This window comes from Lithobates pipiens, unplaced genomic scaffold (genome assembly GCF_037356315.1).
Source record: "Lithobates pipiens isolate NorthernLeopardFrog02 unplaced genomic scaffold, aLitPip1_a1.2 Scaffold_19, whole genome shotgun sequence".
Taxonomy (NCBI): domain Eukaryota; kingdom Metazoa; phylum Chordata; class Amphibia; order Anura; family Ranidae; genus Lithobates; species Lithobates pipiens.
In genome coordinates, this window is record NW_027507764.1 from 201,973,135 (window position 1) to 201,986,498 (window position 13,364).

The following is a 13,364-nucleotide window of genomic DNA, read 5'->3' on the forward strand; positions in this document are numbered from 1 at the left end:
GACACTCTCAGCCTCACCTAGCACAAACATTTTCAAGCTCACAGGACCACAATTTAAGTGCCAGCATACTGAGAACATTAATCACTGAGTTTTGTTAACTTAGAAGTTAACCCTTTATACCCCAAATCAGTTGCCACCGGATATTTTTCATAAATATCAATGTTCACAATATTAGAGACAACACTTATGATTTATTATCATCTGTAACACACATTATCACTATGACAGGTATATACAAGAATTTACCAGACTGTAGCACTTTTCAAAGAGACAGGAATTCTTTTTCTGTTTTAGTGCATCAGAGATAACTTTATGAAAAAATATTGTTTATTAAGTAAGCAGGTAAAACTGTAAAAATATTTACAGTAAAAGGATATTACAGATGAAAAATATACAATAATACAACAGAGAATTAACAAGGGTACATAACAAACACTGGTTCTGTAGGTATGGCAAAACCCAATCAATGAGCAATATGTATCATTTCTGATCCCTGCAGAGGATGTTGGCAGAAATGAGCTGACCAATGAGAAGGTCTGAGGAGTGACTGTTGTGATATCACAGTCTTTAGGAGTATTTAGATATCCTGCCTAAATCAGTTTTCTACATATGTTACTGTCTTGGAATACCCACAGGTTGCAGTCCGGTAACTTGTATATTATTATCCAACATGAAATTATGGTTTGAATGAATACAAATATGATGGGTATATCAGGGCCATTTCAGCACCTTCTAATATAGTGGTGTTTGGGATTAAATGCTCATAATTAATTGATACATGTAAATACATCCTTATTCTGGTGTTACTGTTATTATCTTAGGCATTATGACATATACTGAAGTTTGATTTTTCATGAAGATAGAAAGAAATGCATATTCGCTAATTACACCAGCTAAACTTTTTTTTAAATGGGTGGGTCTCCAGGGCAGCTGCTTAAGATGAGGAATTACTTAAGCCTGGTCTTGACAGTTTTATGACAGCTCTTAGAACTATTCAAGGATGCATATTGTCCTGTTAATGGGGTGTAGATGGGCTAAATTAAAAGGTTATCTGGTTACCCTGCTTTGTTCTGATCTTAGATATGTTAGTTAATAGAGCTGAGAGCAGAGGCATAACTAGAACCTTCAGGGCCCAGGTGCAAGAAACCATGAAGGGCCTCCTCAACCCTGGCAGGGGCCCTTTCCTCGGAGTCCACGAGCATTAATCTCCATCTCTGCAGCCTCAGCTGCAATAGAGCTTCCCGTAAACTGAAACACAGTTACTATGTTTCAGTTATGAATGGACACAGTGAGTGCGGTACTGATTACTCACTGTGTCCATTCAGAAAAGGAAGGGTCTGGAGCGGGGCACTGTGAAAGGAGGGGAAAGTGTAACAAGAAGGGGGTAGTATGATAGGGGTGGTAGTATTAAAGGGGCAGTAGTGTGACAGGAAAGCAGTATGATGGGGGATATTGTGACAGGAGGGTGCAGTATGACAGAGGAGTTGTGACAGGAGGGGGGGGGCAGTGTGACAGGTGGGCTGGGGGGCAGTGTGACAGGAGAAAGGTATCCGGGAAGTGTGACAGCAGGGGGTAATGTGATAAGAGGGGGCACTGTATAATGAGGGGGGCAGTGTGACAAGTAGGGGCAGTATGACAGGGGGACAGTGTGATAAAAGTGGAGCAGTATGACAGGGCATTGTGACAAGAGGGGGGCAGTGTGACAGGAGAAGCGTGCCCGGGAAGTGTGACAGGTGGCGGACAGTGTGAAGAAGGGGAGCAGTGTAAAAAGAGTGGGGCAGTGTGATGAAGGAGCACTATAAAAGGAGGGGGGCAGTGTAACAAGAGGGGGCAGTATGACAGGGGTAGTGTGATAGGAGGGAAGTGAAGTATGACAGAAGTCATCTCAAGTGGGGGTGTGACAAGTTGGCAGAATTATGGAGGGGCAGTGTAACAAGAGGGGAGTGAGTATGCAGGGGGATGTTGTGACAAGGGCAGTGTGACAGGTGGGGGACAGTATGAGGTGGCAGTGTGACAGGTGGGGGGCACTGTGACAGGTGGGAGGACAGTGTGACAGATGGGCAGTGTGATATTAGAGGGGCGCTGTTACAGTAGGACACACAGATTAGATGACTTCACTCACAGTTCTGTATGAAACAATGAATACACCCCTTGTACATACTGTATTCTCTGTAGTGTCCGTGGGATGTCCCTCTGGCTAGCAGTTCACTTCCTGAGTGTATACAGGGGAGAGGGGAGGAGCCCCTGGCCCAAGCAGGTATCGGTAAGCGTGTACAAGCAGAGCGACTCACTTGTGCACTGAAGCTGGTGCCTGCTGGGGTCAGAGGCCCCCCCCCTCTCCACTGTATAAACTTGGGAAGTGAACTGTTAGCCGGAGGGACATCCCGCGGACACTATAGAGCTGCCAAACTCCCCCCTCCACTGTATGGTTAGCTGCCAGCCGGAGCTACAGGGGGAGATGCCAGGTCTTGGGGCCCCCCACAGCAGCGCAACGTCAGAGCCCTCTCGCAAGCACGACTGTTGCTCACCTGGGAGTTACGCTTTTGGTTCAGAGAGTCTGCTTTGTCCTCTCAATGGACTGATACGGATGTTCTGGAATGTAGCTAAACGTTTAATTGTATCAGATTAGCCATGTTCTGCTGCTTAAAAAAGAACTTTCATGGCTGAGTATGAATTCTGAACAACATGCTGCCATGTCTCCCAACATTTTTTGGGTCACCCAGCTCACATTCTTTGCACACTCCCTGCCAAATGGATGTATTTATTTATTTTGTTTTGCTACATCCCTTCTCCCAGAGAACACATACATTAGCTGAGAGCTAGCGGATCTCTGCCTGTTACTCTTGATGAGACAAACACACATCTAGCCAGCACTAGTTCAAATTTTCTATATTTCCAAATGTCCTTGTATGTGTATTTTTTCAGTTTCATATTCATCAAGTATCTGAGAATACGAAAGGGCTCTGACCCTTAAATACATTTTCTAATTACATAATTGATCTTGGCCTATTTACTCTCTAACTTGAATATCAGTATTATTTATATTCTGCTGAAGTACTTTTCTCTTCCAGAACTCTTCTGCTTGCTAAACTATCAATTCTTCATTCTCAGCTGCTTCTTCTTTCATGCCCTTTCACTACTGAAAAAGTAAATCAATTTTTTTGCATGCCATAACAAACTCATTACTTATCATTTTTTTACCCTGTCCAAACCCATATTGTGATGCACAAAACAACTACTGTCTGACTTACATCAAAACTCTAGGCAAAACAATAAGATAGAATTGACTGGTCTATTAAAAGATAGAATAACAAAACTGGCATTAGCAGCAATATTCACCATCTTTCCAGAGGTTTCCCCCATGGTATTTTCGTTTGTTGCAAGATGTTCTCAGTCTGTTGGTCAGCATCTTTCAATCCATTTCCTCCAGCCCAGGTCATCTTTAACCTGTCAAAGCCTTTGACTGAACAGTAAAAAGAGAAGCAGCAGAGTGATGAGTTCATCCCTCTGTCTCTCTAATTTCTCTTCCTAATACATTTTTAATAAGGAAAACAAAGACTTCTGCTCTTTCTAAAGAGAAGATTTATTAAGCAAAGATTAAAATTAAAGAGACTGGAAGTCAAACATAGTTGATGTGCCAAGACCTGGCGTCTTTACAGAAACACATTTTAAGCTCCAGATCTAAGACCGATGTAGGACCACCAAAAACATTTTACATGAGAAATCGTTCTTTAGATCTGAGGGAAAAAATATTTTTAGGGAAAAAATAATAAATGCATGTTTTTTGCAGGAAAAATTAGCATTTATAATTTTTTTCCCACAGAAGCCTGAAACGCATTGTTCCCATGATCAATGGGTCGTGCATGCAATGTTAGGCTCCTGCAGGCACATCCTCTAGCTTTCTGCCTGTATCCTAATACAGGATTTAATTAGAAAGCTGCAGGAAGTGTCAATGGACTTTGAGTGCCCATGGTGGAAGACCGAACTTAGTAGTTAGTAGTTTATTCATTCACAGATCCCTGACAATTTTAATTGTGACAATGACTATTCAGGAGAGGAATCCTCACCCACTTCCACAAGGGGGATCCCGGGTGGTGAGAGGAGGAATGCTAGAACATGTTACATGTTATACCCTAAATAAGGATCTAACGTGTAACATGCTCTAAAGATGAGTGTATCCTTTAACAATTTGCAAGTTGCACATAGGCAATTACAAGAAACACAATTTCAGTTTTATTTAAACAACATAGAATTTCACTCAAGACCTACCAAAGATATTTTAAAAAGACATTCCAAAGACTGTTATTTTAACACTTTCTCCAAATTTCTAGTAAACTGTTATATAAATGATCTAACATTAGCAAATAATCCTTTACTATTGTCTTAAAACTATTATTAAATATATAATAATACTTGTATCACTATGCAGTGACTGCAAAAGGTTGATACCAGATACCCTTTTCATTTTTGTTCACAAATTCCAGAAGTCTGGGAGATCCTCTTCTGGAAGAGTAATGCGGCGCACACATGACCGGACTTTGATGGACTTGGTCCGGCGGACAATCTGACGGACTTTGCAGCTGAGGTCCGTCGGACTTTCAAACAAATGGACTTGGCCACACACGATCACTCCAAAAGTCCAACGGATTTGAACGTGATGACGTAGAATAAGGAAGCTCCTAGCCAGTAGCCAATAGCTGCCCTAGCGTCGGTTTTAGTCCGTCAGACTAGCACACAGACCACTGTTTTTTTCGACCGGACTCGAGTCTGTCAGAAACATTTGAAGCAAGTTTTATTTCTAGGTATGCAGACTTTTGGGAAGAAAAAGTTTGCTGGACCCCACACACGATCGAATTGTCCGACGGATTCCAGTCTGCTGGACCAAGTCCATCGAAAAGTCTGGTCATGTGTACGCAGCATTAGAAGCATTTCCCTTTTTAAATATTAGGGAATGGTTAAAACCAATTTTTGTCAGTCCATCTGTGTTCCATTTAAGGGATTTCCCTTCACTTTATTTATTGTAGAGAGATTGTAAAATGAGAGAACATCTCTCCAAAGTGAGAGGAATCCCCTTTTACACAGTTAGTGTAACTAGTGTTTTAGAAGATTCTCCTCTTTTCTTGTTCTGGTAACAATTTAAAAAGGGGGAATTTTATTCCCTTTCCATCCTGTGATAGTGGCCAAAAGAAGTAAAATAAAGAGAAAATATCCCTAGCGGTGAAACAGACAATCAAATTGAATGATGTAATGGCACTATTGAAGCAGTAAAAAGGGTAGAAATGTAAAAACGTATTATAAGACTTTGTTATAGAACAGTTTACAGAAGCCTTAATTAAAAATGCAGAGGGACCTGTTAATTGAAGGCAGTGCAGAGCTTATTCAAAATATTCATACAACAGCAAATCTAGGTAGCAATGACCACAGCATACTGTACAGTATTTTAAATTAATTTACATTTTAAACAAACAAGCAAATACTAGAAAGGCAAAAACAATTTAGGAATACACATTTTCCATAGATGAGGGCTGATCCTCAAAACGTAGACTGGGAAGAAAAATTATATCAAAGGACACTCGACTGAAATGCTAAAGTTTTTAGCTTACTGTATGTAAGCACATTGCAATATTTATTCCCATAGGCAATCAGTTTAAATACTTAAATATGTCTGACTTCCAGGAGAAGACAACAACAGCTGTAAAATGGAAATTTTGGTGGAAAATTCTGATTAGTTAGCAGGTTACTAAAGAGTATGGATGAGCCGAACACCCCCGGTTCGGTTTGCATCCAGAACATGCGAACAGACCAAAAGTTTGCGCAAACTCTCGAACAACGTTAAAGTCTATGGGACTCGAACATGAGAAATGAAAAGTGTGAATTTTAGAGGCTAATATGCAAGTTATTGTCCTAAAAAGGGTTTGGGACCCGGGTCCTGCTCCGGGGGACATGTATCAATGCAAAAAAAAAGTTTTAAACGCCCGTTTTTTTGGGCCAGTGATTTTAATGATGCTTAAAGTGAAAAAATAAAAGTGAATTATTCCTTTAAATATCGTACCTGGTTGGTGTCTATAGTATGCCTGTAGAGTGGCATGTGCTTCCCATGTTTAGAACAGTCCCTGCACCAAATGACATTTCTAAAGGGATAAAAGTCATTTAAAACTGCTTGCGGCTGTAATGTAATGTCAGGTTCCGGCAATATGGATGAAAATTATTGAGAAAAACAACATGGGTAACCCACCAGCCCATTACCAGGCCCTTTGGCTCTTGAATGGATATTAAGGGGAACCCCTCACCCAAATTAAAAAAAGAAAAGGTGTGGGGCCCCATGGTCCTACATACTCTGAACAGCAGTATACAGGGGTTCCCAGAAATACAGGGACTGTAGGTTTGTTCTTAATTTGAATCAGTTTGTAATTTGGAACAGGTACATTTTGTAAGTGTAGCTCCAACAAAATAGTCTATTTTTTTTTAATCTATATTTAAGTAATGCGGATAATACAATAATGCAAAGGATCAAACCTGGCAATTAACTTAGTCTGTAATTAAGCTTAATACAATGAAACATCAAATAAGTCGGTGTACATTACTGAGTCATCTTTCGAGGTTAACTCAAAACTGTATAGTTCAACGTACTGGCTGTACTTTATAATAGGTGAACTTTGCCATTCGGGCCGAAACAGGAGACTTTCCAGCCTGTATAAAGCCAAAATTTTAGAGGATGTGTGTAAACCTTTTTGTAAGATCCCTAGTGAGGGAAAGTAAAGCGAGCTTATCCTCCTTGGTCAAATACCAAGCTATTATTGTTTAGTGGTCTGATCCAGAACATCATGTTACTTATGAGTTGAGGCACTCCATCCTAGTTTCTAGGAGTGGTGCCCGAATGTTCCTGCAATCCGGTGGGGTTTTTTATTTTTCAGAGAAAAGAAGAATGAATGACACCAGTAGTGTCCAAGGGGGAAGGCTAAGAAAGGAAGGGAGGGGGAACAGAGATAGGGAGTTATGTGGAAAGGGAGCTGGTTCTGGGGTACCAGCAAGGCCAACGACCCAAGGCGCCTAATTATCCTTAGCAAGGATACTTAAATGTAGGCTTTATATTAATCTGAGAATCGAAACAGGTCCCAGTGTGTCCAATGGGTGTTGTGTTCCTCCTCTTTTTCCCTTAAGGCAGCTGTAAGATGCTCTATCTGCTGAATATCACGAACCCTCGTAAACCACTGTGCCACCATCAGAGGTGATTGCTGCTTCCAAGCACTGGGGATGCACGCCCTAGCCACGTTCAAGAGGTGCTTCAGCAGGGCTTTGCAATATCGCTTACTAGACATAGGGGTCAGGTTAAGGAAATTGCTGCTGGGTTATCCTGGAGTTCTACTTCGGTAAGCTTATAGATGATCCCCAGTGCTTGTCTCCAGAAGGGGGTCAAAAATAATCTATTTTAAGCTTTTTGGAAAACATAGGGAAGGGCTATGATCACCCCTGTAACATTTCTTTTGCTGTCTGTGCCCCATTCAGAAAATTTCACCTCACTTTCTGTCCCAATGACAATTGGATTTTGAAAATGTGGGGTTTTAGGGAAACTAGGATTGATGATAAAGCATCAGTGGAGGAGACACCTTTTTAGCATATTAACTCTTACAAGAGAGAATTTCCCTTCCTAGGGATAGATTTCCTCACATTTCCTGTTGTCTCCCTCCGTTTGTAAGTAGGAGTCGTTTGTAAGTCGGATGTTTGAAAGGTGGGGCCAGCCCTATATACTCTGCAAAAATGTAGGCCTTAGGTATTGGTGGTACCAGAACACTATAAGCCCTCACAATTACTCTTGGTGGGGGCTGGAACAGGCCTTGCTGTGAATTATTATATCAAGAATTGTAACTACATGCCCCTGTTGAACATCGTCAGAAAAATTGGGCCTTTGGTGGTGGTGTGGTGGTGTTGGCACAACACTGTAAGCCCTCAAAGTTACTCTTGGTGGGCACAGGAACGGGCCCTGCTGTAAAATATTAGATCAAAAATTGTAATTAAATGCCCCTGTTAAACAAGGGCAGAAAAATTGGGCTTTAGGCACTAGTGCTGGTGCCAAAACACTGCAACCCCTCACAGATACTCTAGTTGAGCACAGGAACAAGCCCTGCTGCAAAATATTACTGCAAAAATTGTAATTACTGGCCCCTGTTGAACAGGGGCAGAAAAATTTGCCACTGGTGGTGGTGCCCAGAACCAAAAATGTTCTCACAAGCTATCAATAAGAACATTGAGGAGGAATAGGATAGTCACTCAGCATCAGTATAGGCAGTCTTGAAGCAATCTCACATTCATAAAAAAATGATTCGGTTATATCAGCATCAGGTGCTTGGTAGCTAGTGATCCAAGACTGAAAATTTTTTTGAAGGTGAGCCAATCAATCGAATCAGTGGACAGGCACACTCTGTGATCGGTTACAAAGCCTCCAGCAGCACTGTATGTGCATTCCAAAATAACACTGGATGCAGGACAGGCCAGTAGCTCAATTGCATACTGCGCAAGCTGTGGCCAGTGATCCATCCTCAAGAGCCAGTAACCCAGAGGATTTTCGGTTGGAAAGGTCTGCAAGTCTGATCTTGCACCTAGGCATTCCTGCACCATGTAAATCAGATGCTGGCGAAGGTTGCTGGAACCGATCAGACCTTGGGGCTGCAGACTAAAAAACAGTTTGAACACATCTGTCAGACGGGCACCTTCTCCACCGCTCGTTCTGTGACTGATCGAAGCCTCAGCAACACGTTGTCGAGGACCAGGAATTTGTAGCCTCCCAGGCTCTGGAAACACGTTGCACAAACCTTTCTGCAAGGTTTCATCCTCTGCTCCCTCTGCGATAGCTGGATAAATTCTGCAACCTTACCCTTGTAACGTGGATCAAGGAGGGTTGCCAGCCAGTACTAATCCCTCTCCTTGATACCACAAATCCGAGGGTCCTTTTGCAGGATTTGCAGAATCAGGGAGGATATGCAGCGTAGGTTTGCTGATGCATTTGGTCTGGAGTCCTCTGGGTCACTAAGGATTACCTGATCCGCAGCCACATCCTCCCAACCACCTAAAAGTCTATGGGTTTCTTGGGACTTTAAACGATCTCTTAAAGACTGCTGCTGATGCTGAGTGCTAGGCTCCACCTCCATTCTGACACAATAATCCTCCTCCTCCTCTTCCTGTGTGATCGGCGGGCCCGCAGGAACACTGTCTGGATAAAGGGGGCCTTGAGAGGTAAGGAGGTCCTCCTCTTCCTCCCTCTGTTCTACCTCAATTGCCCTGTCCATTATTCCACGATACGTGTGCTCCAACAGGTAGACAAGAGGGGCAGTATCACTGATGCAGGCACTGTCACTGCTCACTATCCTCGTGGCCTCCTCAAATGGTGACAGGACAGTGCATGCATCCTTGATCATAAGCCACTGGCGTGGCAAAAAAATAATCCAAGCTCCCCTGACCCTGTCCTGGTGCCATAGTCGCACAGGTACTCATTGATGGCCCTCTGCTGTGTGTGCAGCTACTGCAGCATGGCCAAAGTTGAGTTCCATCTGGTGGGCATGTCACAGATTAGGCGGTTCTTGGGCAGGTTGTATTCCTTTTGGAGGTCAGCCATCCGAGCACTGGCATTATATGACCGGCGAAAATGCACATAGACTTTCCTGGCCTGCCTCAGGAGATCATGTAAGCCCGGGTACCTGCACAAGAACCGCTGCACCACCAAATTAAGGATGTGAGCCAAACAGGGAACATGGGTGAAGTGTCCCTATCAGAGGGCAGAGAGCAGGTTGGTGCCATTGTCGTAAACCACCATTCCTGCCTGAAGTTGGCATGGAGTCGACCCCCTCTGAGCCTGCCCCTTCAGAGCTGACAGAATCTCTGTCCCAGTGTGGCTAGTGTCCCCTAAGCACACCAGATCAAGCACCGCATGGCATCTTTTTGCCTGAGTGCTTGCGTAGCCCCTTGAACACCTGTGGAGCACCGCTGGTTCAGAGGACAAATCTATAGAGGAAGAGGCCATGGAGCAAGAAGAGGAGGGGGTGGAGGAGAGAGGTGTGTCAGAATCACCACTAGTAGCATTTTGGAGGCATGGTGGTGGAACAAGCTCCATCAATACTGCACCCTGTCCTGCATCCTTCCCAGCTGCCAGCAGGGTCATCCAGTGCACTGTGAAAGATAGTTAACGTCCCTGTCCATGCCTGCTGGACCATGAGTCAGTGGTAATATGCACCTTACCACTGACCGTCCTGTCCAGCACGGCCAAGACATTGCCTTCCACATGCCGGTAGAGAGCCGGAATCGCCTACCGTGAAAAAAGTGGCGTTTGGGAACCTGCCACTAAGGTACCGCACATTCCACAAATTCACGAAAAAGCAGCAGTTGGGGTGCTAGCAATTTAGCAAAGCTAGCATTCAGCCGCTGGGCATGTGGATGGCTGGGACTGGGAAATCTGCCTGTTACTAGCGGACATAGGTGTAGCGATAGTAGATTGCCCGCAAGTACTTGGCACACCTAATTCTAAACCTTCAGTCCTCTTAGTGCAGGTTTCTGAGAGAACTGAAGGTCTTTTAAGTACGCTTGCCAATGGACTGCATGGGAGTTCGACATATGTCTGGTCAAGCATGTGGTGCCCAAGCGTCTGCTGTTTTGGCCACGCTTGATACGCTTCAGACATATGTTGCAAACAGCAAGGGTGTGATCTGCTGCACACGTCTCAAAAAAGCCCACACCAAAGAACTTTTGGAAAAACTTTCGGAGTTAGCAGTGCCCTGCACATGCGGACCTCTGCGGTGTGATGCAGTCAGGTGGCTGCCCTTAAGTTGGCCCCTGGAGGGCATCCTGCCTTGTTGGAGATGTGCCTCCTCCCCATCCTCCTCCTCCTCTTCTCTCCTATAAAGCACCTACGTAGAGTCAGTGACCTCATCATCCCCTCCCTCCTCGTCACTGAAGCAAACCTGGCAGTATGCTGCAGCTGGGGGAACATGACTTCCAGTTTGTTGTCCTTCTTGGGCACTCCCTCTCTCTGGGCTCAATCTGGGTACCATCATCGGAGCCTTCAAAACACTGCGCATCCTCCTGCAGCACGTACCCAACACTGTGGTCGAACAGTTCGGGGGACTCCTCAGGGAATGATGGTGCAGTGAGATGTGATGACATTGAACCGATGGAAGAGGCCCCTTTGGCAGCTGCATAGGCAGCCAACGTACTCTGAGCCTGGGTGACAGAGGATGAGGCGGATGAGGATGCTTAATCATCCACTCTACCAACTCTTCAGCATGTTGTGGCTCAACTCGGCCAGCTGCTGAACAAAAGGGAAAGTGTGCCCCACGTGCTGAGGATGTGCCATGACCAGTAGACACAGAGCCACAGAGGCGCGAATGTGCCTAACCTTACCTCTATTAGTCCAAGATTATATAGAGAAAATATTCGACAGAGAGAAAAGATTCTGCAAGTTACTGTCCAAGGGGACATGTATCAATGCCAAAAAAAGTTTTAAAAATGGAAGTTTTTTCGGAAGCAGTGATTTTAATAATGATTAAAGTGAAACAATAAAAGTGTAATATTCCTTTAAATTTCATAGGGGGGGGGGGTGTCTATAGTATGCCTGTGAAGGGGCGCATGTTTCTGGTGCTTAGAACTGTCCCTGCACAAAGTGTAATTTATGCAGGAAAAAAAAAGTCCTTTAAAATCACTCGCAGCTATTATGAATTGTTGGCTCCATAATACAGAGAACACTCATTGAAAGTCATTGATAAAATAAATACATTTAATAAAAAAAGCCCTTCAGCTCTGATATGGATATTAAGGGGAACCCTGCGTCAAATTAAAAAAAAAAATTGACGTGGGGATCCCCCTAAATATCCATACCAGACTCTTTATCCGAGCACGCAACCTGGCAGGCCGCAGGAAAAGAGGGGGGGATGAGAGAGCAGCCCCCCCTCCCTCCTGAACCGTACCAGGCCACATGCCCTCAACATTGGGAGGATGCTTTGGGGGTCTGTGACCCCTCAAAGCACCTTGTCCCCATGTTGATGCGGAGAAGGGCCTCATCCCCACAACCCTGGTCAGTGGTTGGGGGGTCTGCGGGCGGGGGGCTTATCAGAATCTGGAAGCCCCCTTTAACAAGGTGACCCCCAGATCATGGCCCCCCCCATTTGAAATGGTAAGGGGGTACAAAAGTACCCCTACCATTTCACAAAGAAAGTGTAAAAAATAGTTAAATAAGACAAACACACTTTTGAAAAATTCCTTTATTAAAAATAAAAAAAAAGATTCCAGCGGTGGTAATCCACTCTTGCTATCCAGCGACGGATGATCCTCTCTCCGGGGTCCAGCGATGGCTCATCTGAATCAGCGCAGCGAATCCATCCATCTTCTGTCTCCACAGAGGAGACACTGCGGGGATTTCGGCGGCCTGACGTTTGTTATATGCGGAGGGCGGGGCCACCCGTCACCAGACCCCGCCCCCCCTGACACAAGGGGAAACCCGGGCTTTCCCGTGACGTAGGGGTGACCCCACACCCCTCTGATGTAACACAGGCAGGTTTCCGTTACATCAGAGGGGGACGGGGTCAGGTGATGGGTGGCCCCGCCCTCCGCATATAACAAACGTCAGGCCTCCGGAATCCCCGCAGTGTCTCCTCCGTGGAGACAGAAGATGGATGGATTCGCTGTGCTGATTCAGATGAGCCATCGCTAGACCCTGGAGAGATGATCGTCCGTCGCTGGATAGCAAGAGTGGATTACCACCGCTGGGATCTTTTTTTTATTTATTTTTTATTTTTAATAAAGGAATTTTTCAAATGTGTGTATTTAACAATTTTTTACACTTTCTTTGTGAAATGGTAGGGGTACTTTTGTACCCCCTTACCATTTCAAACAGGGGGGGTGGGATCTGGGGGTCCCTTGTTAAAGGGGGCTTCCAGATTCTGATAAGCCCCCACCCGCAGACCCCCACAACCACCGGCCAGGGTTGTGGGGATGAGGCCCTTCTCCGCATCAACATGGGGACAAGGTGCTTTGAGGGGTCACAGACCCCCAAAGCATCCTCCCAATGTTGAGGGCATGTGGCCTGGAACGGTTCAGGAGGGCCGCTCTCTCGTCCCCCCCTCTTTTACTGCGATCTGCCAGGTTGCGTGCTCAGATAAAGGGTCTGGTATGGATTTTTAGGGGGACCCCCATGTCAATTTTTTTTTTATTTGGTGCAGGGTTCCCCCTAATATCCATACCAGACCTGAAGAGCCTGGTAATTGAATTTGGGGGACCCCCACGCTTTTTTTTAATTTTTTATTTTTTATTTTTTTTATCAATGACTTTCAATGAGTGTTCTCTGTATTACGGAGCCGACAATTCATAATAGCTGCGAGTGA

The 13,364-nt window shown here is 44.7% G+C and overlaps 1 protein-coding gene across 1 annotated transcript in view; it reads left to right on the forward strand.

The window, feature by feature from the left end:
• NPSR1 (neuropeptide S receptor 1) overlaps nucleotides 1–13,364 on the forward strand; it is a 658,045-nt gene that overhangs the window by 40,062 nt on the left and 604,619 nt on the right. The window lies entirely within an intron of this gene.